We start from the raw sequence: 6,123 nt of genomic DNA, 5'->3' as shown, positions 1-6,123 counted from the left end.
TCTTTCCAACGGGCAGGAGAGAAATGGGGGTATAACTGCTCTCCCCTACTGGGTTCAAAGCCCCTTATGTGTAATTGAATATTCGAATTGACTTCACCTGCACGCACCCCAGTCTATTGCCTCTGATGTGTGCTTTATACAAATAATAAGCTTAAAACCTTTAACTGGTCTCTAATTTTTTTTTTCTCGTGTTCGCCGTGGCAGATGACCTCTTAGCCCCAAATTATTGATCTGTGTGCATGCTTCCGGTGTGATGTGCCAACACGAGACATCTCGGCTGAAAAGGTAACTTTAACGGTGAAAAATCCGGAAATGAAATCTAAGAGCAAGCCCTCCAGCTTGATTGCGCTCGGCAGGCGCCGGCGACAAAGGAGCGCGGGCTGGCGCGCACGGGTGTGCGCCGGGAGGAGCGGGGACCCCTGGACACTGCTTGACGGAACCGTTGCGGTTTCAGCCTCCAGGGGTGAACTCGGGAGAGAGGAGATCACGACCTTTTGGCAAACGATGCTCTCAGGGATATTCTACTGCTTCGATTTGGAGGGGGAAGGGAAAGACCTCCAGGAAAGGCATTTCAAGAGTTAGGAGGCAGGTGGGTGCGAGATAGGCACAAGTAAAACTGGTTCGTCGGTTTGTTCCCCCAGGATTTTAGAAAGGAAGCAAATGTATTTGGTTAATAAATAGTTTACTTTCTCTCATATGACTTTCCCCAGGCAAAGGGAGACGTTGGGATGAATGGTTCTCTGCGTGCCTGCTGGTCTGCTCACCCCATGCAGTTTTCTTTCTTCTCATTCCTTCACAGACCATCAGAGGGTGAGAGCATTTTCTAAAATTCACTCGTGGATCCGCTATATGGGCCGGTCAGATGGACTTATAAGAATTGAGAAGGCTGCTGGTTCAGAACTGACCGCCTAATGGCCAAGGAGTCACACTGGTCCATCTTCCCTCACTACACAGGAGTTTGGGGACTTTTTGGAAGGGTGTTTAAAAACAGGGGAGACTCGATGCCCCACCTTCTCTGAACAGTGCAACAACACTTCCCAAAGTAAATTATTCAGGCTCCTATGGGAGATCAAATTGTAGCTCCAACTAATTATGGAGAACAGTGATGGGACAGTTAGAAGCTCAGCATTTTGAAGCCTGTACGCTTTTCTTTCAACTTGACATATATTTAAAAGTAACCTTTCCCTTCTTTTGGTGTGTCGCTGATGGAAAATCCAAGGTAGCATTGTCTTGTGTGCTGACTTTTGCCAAGTCTCACTTTCTCCCTTTCAGATACACTGAAGGATTAAAACTAAGGACCTGAGCCCTAACCTCCTTCATTCTCATTTACCATCACCCCTCCAAATCTTTGTCTTTCGCATTTCCTGACCATTGTGAAGAAGCTGTGCCCTTTCCTTGGGCAACCAGAGGGGGGAAAAGGAATTGGCCTTTAGTGCCTGATTGTCCTGAAGGTGTGGAACCCTTTCTCCAAATTGAATGGGGTAAAGGAATGGAACAGGCTTGCCCTCACATAATCAGGGTCTCAACTTTTTCCACAAATTATCCATCCTTGAAGGTCCCGAGTATACTGGCAAATAACCAAATAATCGGAAACAAGGAAAAGGGTAGTGGGCATTTTATATTTACAAAAAATGTGCAGAGCAGTCTGACTGAGAGACTTTTCTAAAGTCCTTTGGCCCTGGGGTGGTCATAGTCCATCGTGGATCTCTGCACCTGTCTCTCTGTGGAGAAATATTGGGAAGAAGTTTCTCCCCACTGTGTTTTGTTGCAGGTCTCAGGACCACTCATTTCCGTGATTATGTACTTGCCTTGAGAGAGCCTGGGACCTCTGGCCGAGTCAAAGAAACCTGCCTGAGTCCTAGTCTCAGGGAGTCTCTATCTATCTAGTTCGTCTTTCTTTTCTTCCTTCCTTCCTTCCTTCCTTCCTTCCTTCCTTCCTTCCTTCCTTCCTTCCTTTCTTTCTGAGACCTTGGACTTACTTGCTTCCAAAGTGGTTCCCTAGCTAATATAAGTTAAACATTTCAACTCTCAAATAGGAGGCTCTCCCTTAGATTTTTTTTTCTTGAGGTTCTCAAGGAAAATTGCCATTGCCACAATGTTATGATGGAAGGATGCTGAAGTGACAGGCCTAGTAGACGCTTGTCTTAATCATCGGCTTCTTAATTTAGTTTTATATATATATATATATATATGCCCCCCCCCGGGGATGTTGAGGGTGCGCGCGTGCAGAGTGCAGCCGCCTGACAACCTGCAGCTCCCTAATGAGTGATGAGGCAGGGCTGCTGCAGAAAAGTAACACTTCCCTGGTGTGAAGACCTCTTACTGAGAAGTTTAGTTCACTACTGTTCTCGCAAACCTAATCTTATAACCTGTAACCAAAACCCACAGAACAAGGATACAACACGCTAAAGAGTAATTTATGATCACTAAATGTTAGCACCATTACCTGCTGTTAGGAAGGGATTACAGAGACGTTGGCTCAAATGGGGGCGACCTTTCTTGTTACAGGATCTCTGGAAATACCTGGGTGCCTCTGCATGGGTTCCACTCGCTCCCACACGTCACCGGGTCAGGGACTCCCTGAGCATCTGCAGGAAGAGAGCTTGAGCTAGAGCTGGACGCTGGGCTCCCCTTCAGGGATACCCTATCCAGGGAGCTGAGTGCAGGGTGGGTTTTAGGTAGGAATGACTTGCCCTCCTTTAACAAGCAGGTAACAAGGAAAAAAGAAGGGAAGCACGGAAAGCTGGAAATAGGCCCCAAGGAAGACAATGCATCACGGCCAAATAGAAAAAGTAACGCCGTGCACCCTACTGGGATGCAATAGGCTGTGGAGCCTTGGTTATTCTTTACAACTAGAAACGGAATAATCTAACTCATTTCCCAAGCAATTCTTCCCTTGGAACTGCTCACTGAGTCTGTCTTTCCTTTTGGTGGGGTGGGGGGAGGCGGTAGCCAGAGAAGGAAAAGTTCACCACTATATATACCAGAAAATTACATTGGCTCTGACCTATGCTTTGATTCATTAACAAGGTGCATTTGTAGATGTATGTGTGTGAGCTCAAAATTAAGCTGCTGATGAAAAAAAATATTAGAATGATATAGAATTTGTTTCAGATCTGAGACCACTAGGTGCCCTTTGTCTTTTGACAACAATCACCCTGACTGAGTGAGGTGGAAATACAAAGTCAGGGCTTTGTGTGTTTAGGAAAGAAGCCCGAAGTGGACAGTCCCTCAAATGGGCAGTCCCTCAAATCCAGTTTGCACCCAAACTGTTCAGTAAGATAGACAAAGCTTCATCCAGGGACTTTCAACTTGCAAAATACTCTGTCCAAGAACCCCCTCCCCCTCCATTTCATCTAGTAGCAGTTCTAAAAAGAAGCCATTGCTGAGACAAATGTGGGCTGCTGGGTAAACAGTGCATGTTTTGTTCAACAAGCCTACCCCCACACCTATATATGGCACTCTATCTCACTACAAAGTCCAATTAAAATTATTAACAGGAACTCAAGCTCACTTCACCCAAAATTGCAAATGACCTTTTTCATTAGGGAGCCCAGATCTTTAATATGATCATAGTAAACTATAATCTATGTATTCCTACACAAATATCCTATTTTGGGAGACTTGCATTCATGCAATCCTTAAAATAATATAACACATTCTTAATATGCATGCAAAACATTTTTTCCAGTCCATATAAGCTCCTGGCACATAAAATCAGGTTAGTACAGCTCTCATTGGCAGACTCCAGTTCTTGCTGTTTGAAAGTAAACAGAAGAAAAACTTATTTCCACCTGCTAAAATTTCACGCAGGATTACAAAAACAACGCACACCCAGCTTTGACCTAAGAAACACCTTCAAACATTAAAAATTCATCAGTCAGGGCTGGTGGTTGATTCAAGGAATGCTCCTCCACTTTGCTGCTGAGCTTGGATTGGAATAAAATGCCCAATGTTAACAAACAATGCCCACGTTTGGCACTTTGTGTATTAAATTGATCAAACAGATTTTAGGAAGCACAATGCACAATTTGTACAGACCTGATTGAGTTAATATAATATCAGCAAATTTTACATCGAAATGATTCTGTTTCTTTTCTTTGTGTTTAAAACCAGCACAGATTACAAATTTTAATGATCTGAAAATGTTTGGTATACAAAATCATGCTTATTTCAGTATTAGCAAAAACACAAGAAATTTTTCAACACAAACACCCAGCTGTGTCTATTTTAAAAGCAGTTCAATGACAGCTTGCACTTATGAGCATGCAATCAGCTAATTTCGCTTTTTTTTTTCTTCTGTGTTAATCAACACTTTCCTTCCTGCATATCAGAGTACAAATAGTATAGTTACTCCACATCAGTAAATGTTTACGTAACCTGTCCTTTCCCAAGAATCCGGTTACACCGAATCATTTCACGCTAGACCGACTACGAAAACGTACCGGGCGTCCACCTCAGAGGGAGCCCTTGTGTGCCATTATAAGTGGCGCTGGGAAGGGGGGCTGTGGGAGGGGGAGAGAAACGGGGAGTAGGTGGAGGAATGGAGAGAGGGAGAGAAACGGAGGAGAAGGGGTGGGGGAGTGAGGAGGGAGGTGGCAGAGGGGAGGAGGGAGGAAAGCCAGTTGAGGAAAAGTAGGAATAACAAGCCCGAGGAGGGGAGAAGAGTGGGAGGAGGAAAAGTGAGCAGGAAAACCAAGGCCCAGAGATCTCTCCAGCCTGGTCCAAAAAGCCCACTAGCTCACCGGGCTCCTGTACGACATCTGAGCTTAGAAGTCAATGTTGGGGGCCCTGTCACTATCAATGTTGATAGCTGAAACCTCACGTGTAAATATCGTTTGTTTTAAAGTAAGAAAATATGTAGAAATCGGGGTTGGGGAAAAATACATACATACAGCGGAAGGATAGTTAAGGTTAGTACAATGCCCAAAGCTCCTTTATGGCATTCCTAATAGAAACATATTTAGAAATCACTACCAATTTTGTAACTGTCTATTTTTCCCTTCAGAGTTGATTCCCTCAGAATTTCAAGGTGAGGGTGGGGTGCCAAGAGTGGAGACTCCCCATGACCCTGAACGTTCATTAATTGCATTCTTTACATTAGAACTGAAATTTCACACCACATCGTTTTATTCTTCCTTCGTTTTCTTAAATACCACATCTGCCAGATTATCTGAGAGCTCCTCAAAGTGATGTTTACACTTTATGGTTCTTTACCTTACAGAGGAGGGGGAAAAAAGGTGCTTATTCATTTATACTTCCCCTCCACCTCCCTCTTCTCTCAGCCTACATCCTCCGTAGAAGGGGTATGTTTCGTGCCCATGTGGGATGAAACAGCCTTTGATCAGTGTGCTCCGAACCAAATTCCAATCCCTGGGAAATGCCGGGCCTTAGCCCTGCCCCTGGCCACGGGATCCTTTTAAAGCCCCCGAATCACCATCTCCCCTCTCACTTCAGCCCTCAGCCGCACCTCCCAGCCCCAGTGCCCAAGAGGCTGGGATGGTGGGGTGCACACTCCCGAAGCTCCTTGGCGCCTTCCAGCAGCATGAAGAGGGGGAAAGGGCTGCTCCAGCACGCGGTTATTTGGGGGTGAAGGCTCGCCCCAATGAAAAGCATGTCAGAAAAGGAAAGAGAAGAGTGAAAATAGGGAGGCTTTAAAAAACCGGAAAGAAATAGACGCCCATCCTTATTTCCCCTCCAATGTCAACAAGCGAAATGAAAACATTTCCAGGGTGATCGCAAGCGCCTACTCGCTTCCCAGCCGGATCAGAAGCGGAGGAGACGCTGGAGCGGCGAGGAGACGGCGACGAGTCACCCGGCGCGTGAGCGACGGCCCGGAGCCGGACGGAAGGGGAAGGAAGAGACGCACGAGCAGAGCGTGTGTTACCTGGTTTATTTCGAGATGGGCATTGCGTTCTCTCTGCACATCCCGCCCTGCGGAAGGCCATCCTAGGCGCCCGCCATCTAAGGAGGACTAATATACAAAATCAAAAGATTCTCAATCTGTACTAGTTTACACAAAATGTTGAATTGGAAGTTGACTTTGTGCACTCCTTTACCAGGGAGTGGGGGGCTGACCTGGTTAATCCAAACCACAGCACTGACAAATGATTACTCCAGTCA

At 45.7% G+C, this 6,123-nt stretch overlaps 1 long non-coding RNA gene across 1 annotated transcript in view; it reads left to right on the top strand.

Moving 5' to 3' along the window:
- Positions 1-5,864, top strand: part of LOC102761123 — a 6,555-nt gene extending 691 nt beyond the window's left edge. The window contains exons 2-4 of the long non-coding RNA XR_435784.2: positions 205-285; positions 711-810; positions 5,732-5,864. This is a non-coding gene — a long non-coding RNA (uncharacterized LOC102761123). The remainder of the gene's footprint in view (positions 1-204; positions 286-710; positions 811-5,731) is intronic.
- The last annotated feature ends 259 nt before the right edge of the window (positions 5,865-6,123 follow it).

Source organism: Myotis davidii, unplaced genomic scaffold (assembly GCF_000327345.1).
Source record: "Myotis davidii unplaced genomic scaffold, ASM32734v1 scaffold21, whole genome shotgun sequence".
Lineage (NCBI taxonomy): Eukaryota > Metazoa > Chordata > Mammalia > Chiroptera > Vespertilionidae > Myotis > Myotis davidii.
Note: the sequence above shows the minus strand (reverse complement) of the source record. Positions and strands in the feature narration are given on the sequence as shown.